Raw genomic sequence first — 20,657 nt, forward strand, 5'->3', positions numbered from 1 at the left:
GATTCATCAATCACAGCTATACAGTCATGAGTAGGAAGGGAATTCCCTCCATTAATAAAGGAAATCTACTGCAGAGCTCACACAAAGGGAATTCTTCCCCTCAGTCAACTCTCTCATCACATTACCCAACATATCAGCAAAAGTAGGACACACTACGCGTGCGAAAGCCAACAAAGGGACTCTGGGTGATTGATGTCGGCACCGGACCAATGGAAGGATAGTGGGAGGAGCTGGAAGACCTAGTGGGAGGTGGGTCCTCCAACCAATCCAGTGAATGAAGGGCGGGGCTAATCCATACCATGTGATCACCCTCGCGCGCGGCGCAGAGTCGCTGTAATGAATACTCGGAAGTTATGGAGAGAAAGGATACGGTAAGGAAAGAAATAAACAGGGAAACGGGAGAAAACTGTGTTGCTATGAGCGGAGAGGTTTTCCAAACAAATTGTGAATGTCGGAAAACACAAATTTGAACGTCCCAGTCCCGTGTTTGCAGTAAATGGGGAATTGCCTCAGGGCGGCTGCAGGCCTGAGTGAGCGCCGTCATCTTTATTCGGGACAACGATTCACTGGACACGTGCGCGGCCGCCATCTTTGTAGGGGGCAAGGTGCAGCCAGGCGCATGTGCAGCCTTTCTCTAGTCTAGAGTCACTGGGATCATAGCAGCCAACACTGCTCTGGTTCACCTCTGGGCTCCCTCATGACCACTTTGTCAATATCTAACTTCCTCACTCTCGAACCATGGGTGTATTGTTGTTCTGTTTACTACTGTATTATTACTTGTATAGACCCTTTGTTAATGAGTTTTTCACTGCGGCCCAGCCCCTGACCATGTACTGCTCTATTATCAGATTACTTTCTTCTTGAATACTTTTGACAGTCAAGAATTCTTTTTTTCCAAGAAGCGAGTGTATTTTCCTTCCATTTCTGACTATCAAATTCTGCACCATTTTCATTCCCTGTAAACTATTTTGCACTCCCTGAAACATCAAATGTGTTTCTCCTTCCACAGATACCAGTGATTAATGCCAAAGCCCTGTTGCCTGTGGAGAGGGTGATGTTTGACTTTCTTGTACAGCTGCAGTTTGTGTGGTGAAGGTGTTTCCACAATGTGGTTGGGTAAGAGACATTACAGATTATTCATTACAGCACATTGATTATTTGAAGATAATGTCCAAATCAAGAACAGTTTGTAGTTTTATTATCATGCTTATAATTTCACAAAAATACTATTGAGAGTTTTAGATATAAGGCCAGAGATGGAGAGATTAGGTCAGGTGATCAAAAGCATTGCCAAAAAGCAGGTTTTGAGGGATGTCTTAAAGGTGGAAAGCAGACCTGTGAGGTTTTATCTGCAAATTCCAGACCATGTTGCTTTAGCAACTGTACAATCAGCCACACAGTTGAAGTAATGAATTAACAAATCGTTGGGAGTCTCATAGAAAATGGGTTGTTGAGGTCTCAAAGGATGTGTGGTGCAGGGAGCTAGGGATGATCACAGCCAGGAATCAAATCAAGAATGAGAATTTTAAATTGTTGTCGCTTATGAATATGAGCCTTTTGATGGATGAACATGTTTGGGGAGAAGTGAGCACGTGGGCAATAGAGCTTTTATTTTTTCTTGAGATTACAGGGAGGTTGAATTTGGGAGGCTGGCCAGGAGTGTGTTTGGATAATTAAGTCTGGATATAACACACGATGTATGAGAGTTTCAGTATATGAGCTGAGATCAGAGTGGAATCAGCTAGAAATAGTGGTGTTGGAGTGGGACTGGGCTGTCACTCACCTCACCTCTGGGATTCAGCTTGTGAGAAACAAAGCTCACACACTTCAATAATTGCAGTCCGAGACAAAATCTGAATCAGCAGTGTCCTTTATTTTACACTTGCAAGTGGGTGAGATGTCCAGTGCCTATAAGGTAGAGGACATACACACACCAAATTCAATTCATACACAACATTTATATGATTTGATTTCTATTGTTTTACACTGCTCCCTCCCCTGTTTACATCCTCCATTTCCCTAAGACCGGCCCCCATTACCCCTGTTTATCTCTTGCCTTATCCGGCCTTGTCTGTGACAAAATTCTTATTTCTGGCCTCACAAGGCTGTTTGACCTCATCCCGCTGTAGGTCATTGTTAGGCATATTCTTTCTTCATCATTATCTACCCCCTTCATCTGTGCCTTTCCCGAGGCCGTTCTGATCCCTATGACCCTGTAAAAGTGGGAAACAGATGTTTATACCTACTGTTTGTACAGGCGTATCTAGCTTAACTTCATCCCCTCACAACATCTTATATATTTGCCCGTAATGTCTACCATTGTTTTACTGGCACATCTCATTCTGACATACAATTTTAGCTAATACAAAAACAATTATATATTTCCTCCACATCGTTTCCATTCTTGTTGACTCAGCTCGTGGCTAAAACAATTACACACTGGCGTGAGTCCATTTTACTTTGTAAAATGGAATTGCAGAATTGCAGAATTAACATTAATTTACCTGTATCCCACAAGCTGGTTGTCAGGTTGTGAATCAGGGCGGTAACACAATGGGGAGCTGAGTGGCCCTGGTGGAGCCTAAAATGAGTGTCGCTCAGCTGGCTGTTGCTGAGCAGCTGCTGCTTGGTAGCCCTGTTGATGAATACTTCCATCACGTTACTGCTGATCGAGTGTGGACTGACAGAGGGAAATTTCCTGGGTTGGATTGCCCTGTGTTTTTGTGTTGAACATCCCTGGGCAATGTTTCACATTGTCAGTCAATGTCAGTGCTGGAGCGGTACTTGGCTTGGTGGGTGGCAAGTTCTGGAGCACAAGCTATCAGTATTATTGCCAGAATGTTAGAAGGACCCATAGCCTTTACACTACTTAACCATTTCTTGATATTATTCGAACTAAATTGAATTGGCTTAAAGCTCACATCTGTGACGTTAGGAACCACTAGAGAATGCTGAGATGGATCAAGCCACTTTGCATCTGGCTGAAAATTGCTGCAAATGCTGTCATCTTATCTTTTACATGGATGTATGAAACCCCTCCATCAGTAAGGGTGGGGATATCTGTAGTGCTTCCTGCAATGAGTTGTTTAATTGTCCATGACCATTCACAACTGGGTGTGGCAGAATTGCAGAGCTCTGATCTGATCCCTTGATTGTTAGGATTACTTAGCTCTGTTGCTTGCTGCTGATGCTGTTTGATATGCAGATAGTCCTGCTTGGTAGCTTCACCAGGTTGGCACTTCATTTTTAGCTATGCCTGGTGCTGCTCATGGCATGCCGTCCTTTCCTGCCCACTGTGATGGGTGAGTGCGGGATGTACAAACCCATGAGATTACAGATTGTGCTGGAGTACCTTCTGCTGCTGTTATTATCCCACAGTGCCTCAGAGAGATCTACTTTGAGTTCCTACATCTGTCCCATTTAGCACGGTGATAGTACCACTCTGCATAGTGGAGGTTTTTCTCAACTTTAAGGTGAGGCTTTGTCTCCAAAAAGACTGGGATGGTCGCTCTTACCAATACTGTCTTGGACAGATGCATTTGCAGCTGGCAGATTCATACTGATAAGATCTCGTATGTTTTTCCCTCTTGCTGGTTCCGTTACCGCCTGCTGCAAACCCAGTTGAGCAGCTATGTCCTTGAGGACCCGACCAGCTCAGTCAGTAATCCTGCTGCTGAGCTACTCTTGGTAGAGGACATTGAAATCCTGTACCCAGAGGAGCCTTGTCACCATTTTATTGCCTCAGTGCTTCCTCCAAGTGTTGATCAACATGGCGGAGCACTGATTCATCAGCCGTGGGAGCACAGTACGTGGTAATCAGCAGGAGCCGTGAGACTTCCTTGTGTCCAAAGTCAATGCTGAGTACTCCCAAGGCAAATGGTTCCTGTGTGTACACCACTGTGCCATCGCCTCCGCCTGGTCTGTCCTGCTGGTGGGACAGGACATATCCAGAGATTTCAGGAGAAAGTGAAGACTGCAGATGCTGGAGATCAGAGTCCAGAATGTGGTGCTGGAAAAGCACAGCAGGTCAGGCTGATGAAGGGCTTAGGCTCGAAACGTCGATTCTCCTTCTCCTTGGATGCTGCCTGACCTGTTGTGCTTTTCCAGCACCACACTCTGTCTAGGGATGGTGATTGTGGTGTCTGGCCATTATCTGTAAGGGGTTACTCTGTGAGTATGACTATGCCAGGCTGTTCCTTGACTAGTCTGTGAGACAGCTCGCCACGTTTTGGCACAAAAAAACAGATGTTAGTGAGCAGGATGTTGCAGAGTCGAGAGGGCTGATTCTGTGGTTGTATTTTCTAATGCCTTGTTAGATGCCAAGTGGTCCATCCAGTTTCATTCCTTTGTTGAGACTTTGCAGTGATTAACACAGTGAGTAGCTTGTTGGGCGACTGTCACGTTGTGAGGATTTTTTTCGCCATTGACAATGGTTCCATGGAGATCAGGAGATTCCTAATTCGTTATTTTTTCTTGCATTCAGTTTCTACCATCTGCCGAGCTGGGATTCGAACAAGGACTTCAGTTGTACATTTTAATATTCTGGATAAAAGTTAAATATATTAGGTTTGTTCACTCATTTTAAATATCACTAACCCAGGTTTTGTTTCTATGTAAAACACAGTCCATCATCCTGTCTCCTTCATCCTTCCCTCCAACAACAAGAGCAAGGAGCACATTGAGTTTCTCTGTCACTAAGACTGAGACAATCCGATCAGCTGCTTCTGCTGCTTCTCTCCCTCCCACTAGCCCACCGAGACAAGCTGCCTCACATGGTGTTCCTGGTTTTTGTCCCAAACTCACATCTTTCTCCAGTCTCTAGTCAAGCCTTATCAGAGCTCACCTTGATCTTTTACTAGTCTCACTAAACTACAGACATTCCAAATCTGTTTCCTCTTCATCACTCCCCCTCGCCAATTCACAGGTATTGTTCCGTGTTGTGTCTGTCTGTCTTTTCTGGTTATGTCCTTCTCATCCATTCTGCAAAACAAACTAAAATTTGACCTCACTATCATTTGTAAATCCTGCTCCATCTCCACTCTCCCTTTCATTTCTGAATTCCTTGTATTTGGTGTCCCTCAAGGATCTATCCTTGGTCCCTCCTGTTTCTCACCTACGCACTGCCAGGAGGTGACATCGTCCAAACGCACAGTGTGAGGTTTCACATGTACACTGACGATGTCCAGCTCTCCCTCCCAATCAATCCTCTCCATTGCTCCACTGTTACTCAGTTACCAAACTGCTTATCACATTTCCACTACTCAATTAACTGCAATTTCCTCCAAGGAAACATTGTTATGGTTAAATCCATTGCCTTCAGTTGCTATTACAAATTCCTTTCCCTTACTGCTGAGCCCGTCCCTCTCACTGGGTGCAGTCTGAGGCAGAACTACACTCTTCACAACATTGCTGTCATATCTGTAACCCCAAGGTGACCTTCTGATCAGACATCTACGCAATCACAAACACCAGGATCCAATCTCTAAAATGTTGCTTGTCTCCACCTCACCCTAGCTCCATTGCAACTGAAACCCCATACCCGTGTCGGTGTTACCTTAAACTTGATGAATCTGAAATGAACCCTTGATTTCGTGACTGACCCAGAATCTGCTAGCTTTCAGTGTTTCCTGCAGAATTACCCCCCCCCCCAAAAAAAAACCTCTGTGATGCAGTTTTCTACAGTTTCCACCATGGAAATAGCACTCTGTTCTCTTATTATCCCCTCCAAAATGACCGACTTCACTTTTTCCCAAATTATACTCCATCTGACAACTTGTTGCCCCCTTCTCCTGTGCATCTCTCTCTCTTCACAATACTCTCAGAACTTTATAGTTATGCCTTTACTAGGAGTTCCCCCCCCCCAATTCTGCTAAACATTTACTGGGAGCACTGGGCAGTGTGAAGCATGCAGAGTTGCTCTGTTTTTAGAGATACTCTGTGGGAGGAGCTTGCTGCCCATTGGTCAGAATGGAGACAACTTGCCCATCGAGCTGCATGAGCCTTTCACCCCCCCCCATGTCTTATTGATGAGGCACAGCAGCAGCACGGAAGGAAAAAAAAGCAGCAAATCCTGCTCTCCACATCTCACTGACTCTTGGAATATTCAGTCCCATGTTTCAAAGATCTGCCCTGTTCAGTCACATGAAATTCCAAGGTGGAAACTCCTAGAAACCCACATAGATTTCCCCCTGAACCGACTGCTGACCTCCACAAGGGGTAATGTGTTCAGTCATCCTGGGCCAGGAGGAGGGGATGGTGCGAGTTTCTAACCTGAACGGACAGTGATGGATTTTATAAACTTGTATTACAGGATATTACAGTGGACATTCAGATGGTAATCTCAGTCATTGTAACACCTAACTCTGATTGAATTAGTCAATTCATCAGGACCTGGATATTTGCATTGTGTGTGAGTATTGTGTTCCATCTGAATCCCATTTGCTGCATAAAAATTCTCCTTTGAATCTTCCCAAACCTTTAATATGTGTCCTGTAATCCTTGTATAATGAGCTGATGGGTAGAAGGTTTATTATTATAATGTGTAACTTTTCTAAACCCCTCTGTCACAGCTCCTTTCGATTGCCTTTGCTACAAGGAGAACACCTCAGTTTCCCCAAACCCCTGATTCCCCAATGTCTGTTTGCTCTCTATAAGGCACACATCAGGATTCTGTTGGAACATTCTCCACTTGCCTGCATCAGTGCAGCCCCCAACAATATTAAAGAAAGTGAACATCCTCCAGGACGAAGCATTATGCCTGAGTGGTGTCCCATCCACTCCCTTCAGCATTCCCTCTCCCAACCCCAGAGACACAGTGGCATCATTGTGTAAAAGGCAGCATTGTCCTACCAGACCATAGGGCTGCTCTCTCATTAGGGAGGAAACTGGAGGACCTGGAAGAAACCCATACAGACACTCGGAGAATGTGCAAGTCCCACAGAGACAGTTGTCCAAAGCTGGAATCGAACCTGGGGCCCTGGCAGCAGTGCTAATCACTGAGCCACTGTGCCCCCTAAAATTGTAATTTGATTCACAACTACCACTTCCTCTGATAGGTCATTCCACACATAAACCATTATCTGAACAAAAATAAAAAAAAATTCCCGTACGCCTTTTTAAAGCCGTTCTGCTGTCACCTTAAAAGGTATGTACCCAGTCTTGAATCGCGTCCCTTCCTGGAAAGGACACCTGCTGTTCACATTACTGATACCAACCCTCCATGATTTGAGAAACATCTAATAAGGTCACTCCTCAGCCTCCTGCGTGCCAGTGAAAGAAGTTGCAGCCTATCCAGCCTCTGCTTATAATTCAAACTATCCATTCCCACCAACATCCTGGTAAATTTCTTCTGAATCTGCTCCAACTACATAATGTCCTCCCGATATCAGCATGACCAGAACTGAACACAGAATTCCAGAAAAGGCCTCCCCAACATCCAGAATAATGTTCCAACTCTTGTACTCAAAGGTCTGCGCATTGAAGGCAAGTGTGCTAAGCACCTTCTTAACCACCCTGTCTACATGTGACACAGACTTGAAAGACCCAAACCCCTCAGCCTTTTTGTTCCATATCACGACTCGAGGCCCTGTTTTTAATTAATGTAAGTCTGCCCTCGTTTGTTTTTTCAAGATGTAATAATTTGCATTTATTCCAATCCAAAGATCCCAAAAAACCCTGAGCATTAAAGACAGTAGGAGTATACTTAAGAGGGAAATCAGGAGGGCAAAAAGGGGACATGAGATAGCTTTGGCAAATAGGGATATGAATAATCCCAAGGGTGTTTATAAATACATTAAGAACAAAAGGGTAACTCGAGAGAGAATAGGGCTCCACAAAGATCAGTAAGGTAGCCTATGTGTGGAGCAGCAGGAGATGGGAGAGATACTAACTGAATGTTTTGCATCAGTGTTTACTGTGGAGAAGGACATGGGCAATATAGAATGTGGGGAAATCGATGTCGACATGTTGAATATGTCCATCTTACAGAGGAGGAAGTGCTGCGTGTCTTGTAACCCATAAAGATTGGTTAATTCTCAGGTGAACCCGAGAACTCTGGGAAGCTGGGAATGTGATTGCTGGGCCTCTTGCTAAGATATTTGTATCATCGATTATCACAGGTGAGATGCTGAAAGACTAGAGGTTGGTTAACGTGGTGCCACTATTTAAGAAAGGTGGTAAGGACAAGCCAGGGAACTCTCGATCGGTAAGCCTGACATTGATGCTGGGCAAGTTATTGGAGGGAATCCTGAGGAACAAGATGCGCCTGTATTCTGAAAAGCAAGGACTGATTAGTGATAGTCAGCATGACTATGTGCGTGGGAAATCATGTCTCACAAAATTAATTGAGTTATTTGAAGATACATTTGAAGATGTATCAAAGAGGATTGTTGAGGGCAGAGGTAGACATGATCTATGGAATTCAGTAAGGCGCTCGACAAGGTTCCCCATGGAAGACTGGTTAGCAAGGTTAGATCTCATGGAATACAGGGAGAACTAGCCGTTTGGATACAGAACTGGCTCAAATGTAGAAGGCAGGGTGGTGGTGGAGGGTTGTTTTTCAGATTGGAGGCATGTGACCAGTAGAGTGCTGCAAGGATCGGTGCTGGGTCCACTACTTTTCGTCGTTTATATGTATGCTTTAGATATGAGCATAGGAGGTATAGTTAGTAAGTTTGCAGATGACACCAAAATTGGAGGTATAGTGGACAGCGAAGAGGGTTACCTCCGATTACAACAGGATGTTGTTCAGATGGCTGAGAAGTGGCAGATGGAGATTAATGCAGATAAATGTGACGGGCTGCATTTTGGAAAAGCAAATCTTAACAGGACTGACGCACTTAGTGGCAATTTCCTAGATAGTGTTGATGTACAAAGATATCTTGTAGTGCAGGTTCATATTTCCATGAACATAGAGTTGCAGGTAGATAGGTTATTGAAGAAAGTGTTTGGAATACATTCCTTTATTGATCAGAGCATTGAGTATAGAAGTTGGAAGGTCATGTACAGGACATTGGTTAGGCCTCTTTTGGAATATTGTGTGCAATTCTGTTCTCCATCAATCGGAAGGATGTTGTGAAACTTGAAAGGGTTCAAAAAAGATTTACAAGGATATTGCCAGGGTTTGAGCTGCAGGAAGAGTGCAAAAAGGCTGGGGCTTTCTCTCCCTGGAGCATCAGAGACTGAAGGGTGACCTCGTAGAGGTTTATAAAATCATTAGTAGCATGGATAGGGTAAACAGACAAGGTCTTTTCCCTGAGTAGGAGAGTCCAGAAATAGAGAGCATAGGTTGAGGGTGAGAGGAGAAAGATATAAAAGGGAACTAAGGAGCAACTTTTTCATGCAGAGAGTGGTGCGTGTCTGGAATGAGCTGCCAGAAGAAGTGGTGAAGGCTGACAATTATAACATTTTAAAGGCATTTGGATACTTGACATGAATAGGAAAGATTTAGAGGGATATGGCCCAGGTGCTGGCAAGAGGGATAAGATTAGGTTCGGATATCTGGTCGGCATGGACAAATTTGACCGAAGTTTCTGTTTAGTGGTGTTCATCTGTAACTCACAGCTCAGTCGGTTTCGGTCTCTTCAAAGATAAATCTTAGTCTGTTTTATTTTAGTAAAGCTACAACATTCAGGAGGGCGACGGCTTATATCTTTAAATACATATCTTATGATATTTGGTTGAGTTTTTTAATATAAAATATTGGTACTAATTTATTCTAGAGTAGTGTTTTGTAAAGCTGTGTGCCTTTTTCTGGGTCTGTGGACTGTTAAGGTGCAGAGATGGCCATTTGTACAGTGATGTGCTCTTCCTGTTGGTTTTAGGAGATTAAGCAAAGTTTCAATGATCCTGATTGTCTGCAGGAAGTGAGGATGCAAATCCTGTAGGATTTCATGGACCAGATGGAGCGATGGTTAAAGGTAATGAAGAATTTACAGGAGCCGGAGGGATGGGGGGGTGGGGGGGGGGGGTGATAGGTGGCAGTTTCAGAAAGGTAGGAAAACTGCCGATCCAGTCAGGTAGATGGGTTTCCTCTCGGAAAGGGAGGAGTGAAGGGCAAGTAGTGCAGGAGTCTCCTGTGGTTATATCCATCTCAAACACGTTTACTGTTTTGGAAAGCGTCGGGGGTCACACTCTCAGGGGAATATTGCACTGACAGCTAAGTTCCTAGTGGAATGGATCTAGTGTAATGTGAGGTATATCAGGTTCCACGTGATCGATGGTGATAGGGGGCTCTCTGGTCTGCAGCACAGACTGCAGTTTCTGTAGCTAACAGTGAGACATCAGAATGGGGTGGTACCTCCCTACTGCCTGGGAGAAGGATGGCTCCAAGGGTGCAGAATATACTGAAAGGGGAGAATGATCAGTGGGAGGTCACTGTACACTGGTACCAATGACATAAGAGAAAAGGATAAAGTCCTGATGAGAGAATATAGCAAATTAGCCTGGAGGATAATAAGCGGGTCCTTGTGGGTAGTAATATCTGGATTACTCCTGGTGCCACATGCTCGTGAGAGTAGGAATAGCAGGGTAGAGCAGATGAATGCATGGCCAAGGATCTGATACAGGGGAGAAGGATTCACATTTTTGGATCATTGGAATCTCTGCTGGGATAGAATTGACGTGCATAAGAAGGATGGATTACACCTGAATTGGAAGGTGTCTAATATCCAAGCAGGGAGATTTGCTAGTGCTACTCGGGAGACATTAAACCAGTGAGGGCGCGGGGGTAAACCTAAAGAGATAGTGAGAAAGGAGGTAAGTCTGAGTTGAGAAGTTATACAGGCAAGGGCAAAGCACCGAATGAGGTAGGACTGACAAGGTACAATAGACAATAGGTGCAGGAATAGGCCATTCTGCCCTTTGAGTCAGCACCACCATTCATTATGATCATGGCTGATCATCCACAATCAGTATCCTGTTCCTGCCTTATCTCCGTAACACTTGATTCCATTATCTTTAACAGCTCTATCCATCTCTTTCTTGAAAGTATCCAGAGACTTGGCCTCCACTGCCTTCTGGGGCAGTGCATTCCATGTGTCCTCTCTTGATAAAGACGTTTCTCCTCAACTCTGTTCTAAATGGCCTCTCCCTTATTTTTAAACTGTGTCCTCTGGTTCTGGACTCACCCATCCGTGGAAACATGCTTCCTGCCTCCAGAGTGTCCAACCCTTTCATAATCTTGTAGGTGTCTATCAGATCCTCTCTCATTCTTCTAAAGTCAAGTGTATACAAGCTCAGTCGCTCCAATCTTTCAACATATGATCATTCCGCCATTCCGGGAACTGACCTCATGAACCTACCCAACAGTCCCTCAATAGCCACAATGCTCTTCCTCAAATGTGGAGACCAAAACTGCACACAATACTCCAGATGTGGTCTTACCAAGGCCCTGTACAGCTGCAGGAGGACCTCTTTGCTCCTGTACTCAATTCCTCTTGTTATGAGAGCCAGCATGCAGTGAGCTTTCTTCACTACCTGCTGTACCTGCATGCTGGCTTTCATTGACTGATGTACAATACCTAGATTTCGGTGTACTTCCCCTTTTACCAAACTTGACTCCTTTTCGATAGTAATCTGCCTTCCTGTTCTTGCCTCCAAAGTGGATAACCATACATTTATCCACATTAAACTGCATCTGCTATGCACCTGTCCACTCACCTAGCCTGTCCAAGTCACCCTGTATTCTCATAACATCCTCCTCACATTTCACCCTGCCATCCAGCTTTGTGTTATCAGCAAATTTGCTAATATTACTTTTAATATGTTCATCTATATTATTAATGTATATTGTAAACAGCTGCGGTCCCAGAACCGAACCTTCTCGTACCCCACTAGTCACTGCCTGCCATTCTGAAAGGAAACTACTCTTTGCTTCCTGTCAGCCAGCCAGTTTTCAATCCAAGTCAGTATATTCCCCTTTGTAAATCCATGCTGACTCTGATGAATCCTATTACTGCTATCCAAATGAGCCATAATTTCATCTTTTATAATTGACTCCAGCATCTTTCTCACCACTGACATCAGGCTAACCGGTCTATAATTCCTTGTTTTCTCTTTCCCACCTTTCTTGAAAAGTGGGACAACGTTAGCCACCCTCCAGTCTGACTCTACATCTCCTGATTCTGTGTCTCCCGCTTCGCAAGGGACTGAAGGTCATCCCTCACCAACAGGGCCATCCCGCCCCCTCTGCCCATCAGTCTGTCCTTTTGATAGCACTGCACTGCATTTATTTCAATGCAAGAGGTTTTACAGGGAAAGCAGATGAGCTTAAGATATGGTTTTGAACATAGGACCGGGATATAGTGGGTATTACAGAAACGTGGCTTAGGTTGGAAAGGACAGGTAGCTTAATGTTCCAGGGAATAGATGTAAGAGGAAGGATAGAAAGGGGGACAAGCGAGAAGGTGGAATGGTGTTTTTGATAAGGGATAACATTATTGTTGTGCTTAGGGAGGATATTCATGGGAGTTCGCCCGGTGAACTTACTTGAGTGGAACTGGGAAATAAGAACAGGGTGATCACCTTATTGAGGTTGTCTGTGTGGGTTTCATCTGGGTGCTCTGGTTTCCTCCCATAGTCCAAAGATGTGCAGATTGAGTTTATAATCCGGGCTGAATTGCCCATATTGTTCAGGGATGTGCAGGTTGGGTAGATTGGCCATGTGAAATTGCCTACAGTGTTCAGGGATGTGCAGGCTAGGGGGATTGGCCATGAGAAATGCAGCATTACAGAGGCTCTGAGGATCAGTGTGAATGTGATGGGCCGAATGGCCTGCTCCCACACTTGGGATTCTCTGACGATAATTCTACTAGTTCTAAAGTAGTTGCAGAAAATAATAGATCAGATCTAAAAGTTGGTGTTCAAAATTGGACAAAGGTGAATTTTGACGGTTCAAGGCGAGACCTTCAATATTTCTTTGCAACCCCCAGGTAAAGGGACGGCTGGAAAGTGGGAACATAAGAACAGAAGGAATAGGAGCAGGAGTAGGCCATCTGGGCCCCTCGAGCCTGCACTGCCATTCAATCAGATCAGGGCTGATCTTTTCATGGCCTCAGCTCCACATTCCTGCTCTCTCACCATAACCCTTAATTCCTTTCCTGTTTGCAAATCTACATTTAGCCTTAAAGACATTCAAGTTGATAATGTCAACTGCTACACTCAACAGGGAATTCCACAAATTCATAACCCTTTAGCTGAAGAAGTACCTCCTCAACTTTTTCCTAAATCACATACCCCCTTATTTTGACGCTATTCTCTCTAGGTTGAACCCCCCCCCCCCCCCCCCCTCCCCCAATGGAAATGACCTCCCTGCTTCTATCTTCTCTGTTCCGTTCTTAATTTTATTTTTTCCAATGCAGCCACCGATTCTTCTAAATTCCAACAAGTATAGTCCCAGTCTATTCGTCTCTCCACATACACCAACCCTCTCAACTTCCGACTCAAACTCGTGATCCTCCACTGCACCCCCTCCTGTGTCAGTACATCTTTGCTGAAGTAAGGAGATCAAACCTGTACACAGTACTCCAGGTGTGGCCTCACCAGCACCCTGTACAGCTGCAGCATAATCATCCCTCTAGCAAGGAAGGACAATAGACCCTTCACCATCTTTTTTAGTCCCTGAGATGCATTCCATCACGGCCAGGAGACCCATGTACTTTTGGGCTGTTATCTTTCCCAACACTGCCTCTTTACTGAGAATGACTGTTTCCATATCCTCATCTGCCATTGCCTCCATAGGCCTGTGGAAATGAGACAACAAGAGAACATAGGCAATATGTTCCTGTTAAGGCCAAGTCTGGTAGGTGTAGAGAATGCTGTGTGTCTCGAGAAATTGAGAGTCTGGTCAAAAAGATGGAGGGATATGGCAGGTACAGATATCTGGGTTTGAGTGAATCCCTCAGAATATAGGGGCAGTAGGAGTACACTCGAGGGAAAACAGGAGGGCAAAAAGGATACATGAGATAGCTTTGGGGGGAAAGAGGTTTAAGGACAATCCAAAGAGATTCTACAAAACACTAAGGACAAAAGAGTAACCAGGCAGAGAATTGGGACCCTCAAAGATGAACAAGGCTGTCTGTGGAACCACAGAAGGTGGGAGAGATACTATCCGAGGATTTCATGTCAGTTTTTACTGAAAGAGGATATGGAAGCTAGAGACTTTGGAGAATAAATAGTGATAACTTGACAACTATCCATATTACAGAGGAGGTTGTACCGGATGCCTTATACATAAAGCTGAGTAAATCTGTGGGACCTGATCAGGTGTATCCCAAATTTTTGTGGGAAGTTAGGGAAGTGATTGCCGGGCCCCTCGCTGAGATATTTCTATCACCAATAGCCACAGGTGAGGTGCTGCAAGACAGGCGCCATTATTTGAGAAAGGTGATGAGGAAAGGCCAGGGAACAATACACTGGTGAGCCTGAAGTAAGTGGCAGACAAGGTGTTGGAAGGAATTCTGAAGGACAGGTTTGTATGTAATTGGAAAGGCAAGAAGTGATTAGGGATAGTCAGCATGGCTTTGTACATAAATCACTAACTTGGACTTCAGAAAGACTTTCAAAAAGGTTCCACATAACAGACTGGTTAGCAAGTTAGACACCTTGGGATACAGAGAGAACCAGCTATTTGGATGCAAATTGGCTGGAAGGTCGGAAACTGAGGATAGTGCTTTTCGGACTGGAGGCCTGTGATGAGCAATATGGTGTAAGGATCAGTGCTGGGTCCACTGCTTTTCATCATTTATATTCACATAGAAATCATTGATATCTGAGGTATAGTTAGTAGGTTTACAGTAGACATCAAAACTGGAGGTGCACTGAACAGCAAAGAAGGTTACCTCAGAGTACAATGGGACTTCAATCAAATGGGCTGAGGATTGTCAGATCGAGTTTATTTCAGGTAAATGTGAGGTGCTCCATTTTGGAAAAGCAAATGAGGGCAGGAATTATACACTTAATGGGAAGGTCCTGGGGAGTGTTGCTGAACAAAGAGACCTTGGAGTGCAGGTTCATAGTTCCTTGAAAGTGGAATTATAGGCAGGGTAGTGAAGAAGGTGTTTGGTATACTTGCCTTTACTGGTCAGTGCATTGAGTAGTGGAGTTGGGACGTCATTTTGCGGCTGCACAGCACATTGATTCAGCCACTTCTGGAATTCTGGTGTCAGTCCTGGTCTCCCTGCTATCGGAATGATATTGTGAAACTTGAAAGGTTTCGGAAAAGATCCGCAAAGATGTTGCCCGGGTTGAGGGTTTGAGCTATGTAGGTAGAGGGTGAATAGGCTGGGGCTGTTTTCTCTGGAGCATCGGATACAATTGTGAGGGGCATGAATAGGGTGAAATCCCAGGGTCTTATTCCCAGGATATGTGAGTCCAAAGTTTGGGGCACAGGCTTCAGGTGTGAGGGAAAATATTTCAAAGGGATCTAAGGGGCGATGTTTCCAGCTGAACATGGTATGTGTATAGAATGAGCTGCCAGAGGAAGTGTGGAGGCTGGTACAATTACCCAATTATGACTTTGAGATGTTGTACGTGATTAGCAAAAGTTTGGAAGGGTATAGGCCAAGAGCTGGCATATGGGATGAGATTAATTTAGGATATCTGGTCAGCATGGACAAGTCGGATCGAAGGGTCTGTTTCTCTGATGTACATCTTTATAGCACTACTAAAAGTAAGATAGGTTTCTCTTTTATGAAAAGTTAGCAGAAGGTCAGATAATTCTCCTTGGAGCTGAGAAGGTTGGGCAGTGATTTCGACCAGGAGCAGATTTGTTTCCAGGGTATTTAATTGACAGAGAAACAGAGGGAGAAATTATTAATGTCACAATTTTTAGTAACTCCCTTCAGGTAACTAGCAAATAATGCAGGTTAAAAATGTGAGGATTATTTTATTCACTATGTTCTGAGCATCTGGAACAGTTTGACCGACAGCTGGATGCAGATTCAGCAGTTATTGTCAAAACAAATTTGGAATTTAACATTTTTAAGGAAAGATTTGGAGGGCTACAGACAAATGGGAGGTGAGTTGGGACTGACTGGCTCCATCTCCAGAGGGGGAGAGTATAGCCCCAATGGGCTGAATAGCCCCAAACCCCTGTGATCTGTGATACTGCCCCATTCACTGTGAATGATGAAGCTCATCCCAGGGCAGAGTCATAGAGACATACAGCATAGAATTAGACCCTTTGGTCGAACTGGTCCATGCCGACCAGATATCCCAACCTAATCTAGTCCCATTTGCCAACAGTTGGCACATATCCCTCTATACCCTTCCTCTTCACATACCCATCCAGATGCCAAATGGTGTAATTGTACCAGCCTCCACCACTTCCCTGAACAGGAGATTCCATACACACACCCATCTCATGTGAAAAAAGTTGCCTTTTGGGTCCCTTTTAAATCTTTCCCCTCTCACCTTAAACCTCACCCTCTCGTTCTAGACTCCCCCACCCCAGGGAAAAGACTTTGTCTATTTTTCCCATCCATACTCCTCAGGATTTTATAAAGCTCTATGAGGTCACCCCTCAGCATCCGATGCTCTTGGGAGGAGCCCACTCATGTCACAATGGGGCCCGGGTGATTGACAGCAGCTTCAGACCAATAGGAGATTTGGCGTGATCCTCCAGCCAATGGGAGTGAATTGGGGTGGGTCCAGCAGGCCAACACGTGGCTATGTGCTGCGCAGGCACAGTGTCACGGTGAGGGGGAGAGACTACAAAGTCTGGGGAAGAAATGGAGCTATTGTGGGCTGGGAGGGTTTATAAACGCATGGTTTTAGGCTGCTAGACTTGAATTCGAAATTCCTGGTAAATTAGAACCAAAAGAACTGCGGTAGCTGTAAATCTCTCAACAACCAAAAGATACTGGAAAAGCTCAGCAGGTCTGGCAGCATCTGTGAAGAGAAATCAGAGTTAACGTTTTGGATCTGCTGACCCTTCCTCAGAACTGATGTTACTGAAAAGAAATGTCGGTTTAAATGTAGAAGGTAGGGGTTGAGGAGTAAATGATAGGTGGTGATAGAGTCCAAAGAGATGGGAGCAGTTGGACAACGGAGTGGATAACGATCTGGCTGGGGGGAGGGTGAATAGCTGTTAATGGCCACTGTTAGTGACTAACCATAGGTAATGTGTAATGGTAGGGTGTAGTAACAGGGCCTGGTATGTGGGTTAAGAGGCTAGGGCGCTAGGACATTGGAGAGTTCAGGACCTAAAATTATTGAATTTGATACTGGGGCTAGAGGGGTGTAGGGTCCCCAAGTAGAAGATGAAGCGTTGTTCTTCCAGCTTGCGTTAACGTGTGGTGCTGGAAAAGCACAGCAGGTCAGGCAGCATCTCAGGAGCAAGAGAATCAATGTTTTGGGCATATTCCTTTCATCAGGAATGCCAGGATTGGGGGCGGGGGGGGGGGGGAGTAAGAGGGCTGAGAGATGAATAAGAGCGATGTGTGGGGTTGGTGGGAAGGGAGCAAGGGAGGCAATAGGTCGATGTAGGTGGAAGGTAATGGAGAGAGGGTGGAGTGGAGAATTGGAAAGGAAGATGGACAGGTGGGACAGTTCAAGAGGATGGTGTCGAGTTGGAGGGTTGGATCTGGGATAAGGCAGGGGAAGGAGAGATGAGGAAACCTTGATTCTGTGGTTAAAGGGTCCCAATGTGTAAGATGAGGTTTTCTTCCTCCGGGCGTCAGGTGGCTGGGATTTGGTGGTGGAGGTGGCCCAGGACTTACATGTCCTTGGCGGAGTGGGTGGGGAAGTTGAAGTGGTCGGCCACAGGATGGTGGGGTTGGTTGGTGCATGTATCCCAGAAATGGTCCCTGAAACATTCCACAAGTTGGTGTCCTGACTCCCCAGTGGAGTGGAGACCACATCGAAAGCAAAGGTTATAATAGGTGGAATGTTTGGATGTGCAGGAAAATCTCTGCTGGATGTGGAAGGGTCCTTTGGAAGTGAGGGAGGAGGTGTGGGCACAGGTTTTACACCTCTTGCATTGACAAGTGAAGGTGCTGGGAGTGGAGGGTGGGTTAGTGGGGAGCATGGATCTGACGAGGAATTCACAGGAGATGGTCTCTGTGGAATACTGAAAGGAATGGAGAGGGAAATATATCTGGTGGGATCTGATTGTAGGTGGTAGAAATGGCGGAGGCTGATGCGTCGTATCTGGGTGGAAGGTGAGGACTAGGGGATTCTATCCTTGCTGCAGATGGAGAGGTGTGGTTCAATGGCAGAGGTGTGGGAGATACACTGGAGAGTATTGTTGACCACGTGGGAGGGGAAATTGCAGTCCTTGAAATACGGGGTGTTTTGGTATGTTCTGGAGTGTTCTGCCAGCTTGCATCAAGCTTCACTGGAACACTGCAGTAAGCATGAGACAGAGATGTTGGCCAGGGAACAGACTCGTGTGTTAAAGTGACAGGCAACTGGAAGCTCAGGGTCTGTTTTGCAGCAGAATGTAGATCATCAGTCGCCATTTCCAGCACCTCCACTGAGATGCTGCCAGACACAGGTTCCTGTCCCCTCCATTAACAGCTATGCACCCTCCCAGCCAGATTGTGATCCACTCCTTTGTCTTTCCAAATGTTACTGTCTCTTTTGGGCTCTGTCCCTGCCTATTATTTACTCTTTGAACCCTATCTCCTGCAGTCTGAAGACATGAAGGTTCGGTGAATTGGCCGAGCTAAATTTCTTGTAGTGTTCAGGGATGTATAGGTTAGGTGCATTAGTCAGGGGAAATGTAGAATAATAGGGTCGAGGAATGGGTTTGGTTGAGAAACTCTTCAGAGGGTGGGTGTGGACTTGTTGGGCCGAATGGCCTGTTTCCACATTGTAGGGATTCTAATTTTCCCAGCTGCCGTCGGTTGTGAGGAAGGGTCACTGGACCTAGAATGACCCTTGGTGTGTGCAGGAGGAGGAAACGGGAAAGGGGGAGTTGAATCCAGTTTAGACTGGGAGGGTTTAATTACACCCTGAACAGGTAGTTAGGCCTGAATTAGAAACTCTTGGTCCCACGTTTACAGCAAATGGGAAAACGGCTGTGGGCCTCAGTCAGTGAGAGGTCCTGGGTTATGGCCGCCATCTTTATTTGGGGCAAGGTACAGCGAGGCACAAGAGCATGTCCTCTTCCTGGGTGGGTTGGGGCGATTTGAAGAGGAGCATTTACACATCAAACACACACCAAGAGAAATATTTGTCTTTACTGTTCAGTCTGCAATGACTGAGTTTTGTTTTGTGAATTCATTTTATCGGATATTAATTGAGAATAATTGAGACAGGGATCTCAAAAGCAATTTTCTATCGTCAGGGTCATCAGGATCAGAATACCATTGACATTTAACTGTGGAAGGAGAAAGGTGTGTCTGTTTTGTCTGTGGGAAAGTATCTTTTTTTCGAGCAAAGAGCAGAAAGATGTTCAAATTTGTGGCCGGATCACCCTTGTGGTTTGTGCTCAATTCTGGGCCCTGTAGTTGTGGAAGGAGGTATTGGCCTGAGAGGGAGCACTAATTTGTCCCAATTACACCTTGTCTCTTTATATGAACTGTCAGGTTTAGACCCAATCACCCACTTCATGATGTTAACCTGTCAACTCCTTATTTTCAATTCCCTGCAGACTTCTCATTAAAATTCCTTATGGACGATGCAGTTCCTGAGCTCCCATTGAGATGCATTGGGACAGTACAGGAGGCTGAGGGCAGTGTAGGTGTGAGCAGACCATGAAAATGACAGGGCTACATTGTGAGGGCTGCTTGGCTCAATGAGAGTGTTTTGGAGTTGGGTGTAAACAGAGCGAGGGGAGACAGGGAGAAGGTGAAACTCCTCTTCAGTTTTAGTTCAGGCCATTCAGAAATTCACTTTTTTTTAATGTTTTTAAAGTATATAATGTCTGCTTCAGTAAAGATCGGGGCTTTTGATTATAATGGAAATGTTTGAAGAGAAGGAAGGTTGCTAGCTCATTTAAATTCTCCTAATGGGAGTAACTAGCTGAAACTAGAGAGACATTGTGACAGAAGACCTCAGACCAGTGGTGTGCTCCTCTTGTACAATGTGGGAAATAAAGGACACTTCCAGTGTCCGTTACAGCTATGTGTGCAGGAAGTGGGCCCACCTGCAGCTACTGGGAAACTGCTTTTCAGACCTGGACTCACTGTGGAGCAATACTGAGAATGTTATGGAGAGCATGTTTAGTGAGTTAGTCACACTACAGGTGAGGGTTACACAGGCAGAAAGGGAATGGGTGACCATCAGATGAAGTAAATGGTCAGGAAGGAAGTGCAGGACTCCCCAGTGATCATTCCCCTTCTCAAACAGATATTGTGCACCGCTTGGGATTCTATAAGGGAGGAACAGGTGGGGTGGACTCTCAGGGGAACTCAGCAACAGCCAGGTTCATGACACCACAGATAGCTCCGCTGCACCGAACGGGAGGAGGGAGAATGGCAGAGCTATAGTGACAGGGGATCCAGTAGTCAGGGTCAGAGACAGGCGTGTCGTTGGACACAGACATGAATCCAGGACAGTGGAATTGAACCCAGGACAGTGGAATTGAATCCAGGTTCATTTATTGATAAGTGCACAGACCAAATAAAGGTCAGCGTCCCAAATGCAACCTTCAGCACTTGATCACCCTGAAGCTCTACTTTCCAACGTCTGTGCACGTGTTCTGAGCCCTTCAG

The 20,657-nt window shown here is 45.3% G+C and overlaps 1 long non-coding RNA gene across 3 annotated transcripts in view; it reads left to right on the top strand.

Moving 5' to 3' along the window:
* Positions 1-303: 303 nt before the first annotated feature.
* The window catches only part of LOC140479541 (uncharacterized), a 28,866-nt gene continuing 8,512 nt past the window's right edge, over positions 304-20,657 (top strand). Inside the window, exons 1-5 of one of the 3 annotated variants that reach the window (XR_011961064.1) lie at positions 304-371; positions 1,010-1,116; positions 4,484-4,566; positions 6,311-6,409; positions 9,822-9,917. This is a non-coding gene — a long non-coding RNA (uncharacterized lncRNA). The remainder of the gene's footprint in view (positions 372-1,009; positions 1,117-4,483; positions 4,567-6,310; positions 6,410-9,821; positions 9,918-20,657) is intronic. The other 2 variants (XR_011961063.1, XR_011961065.1) reach the window with 2 other exon arrangements.

This window comes from Chiloscyllium punctatum, chromosome 7, assembly GCF_047496795.1.
Source record: "Chiloscyllium punctatum isolate Juve2018m chromosome 7, sChiPun1.3, whole genome shotgun sequence".
Taxonomy (NCBI): Eukaryota; Metazoa; Chordata; class Chondrichthyes; order Orectolobiformes; family Hemiscylliidae; genus Chiloscyllium; species Chiloscyllium punctatum.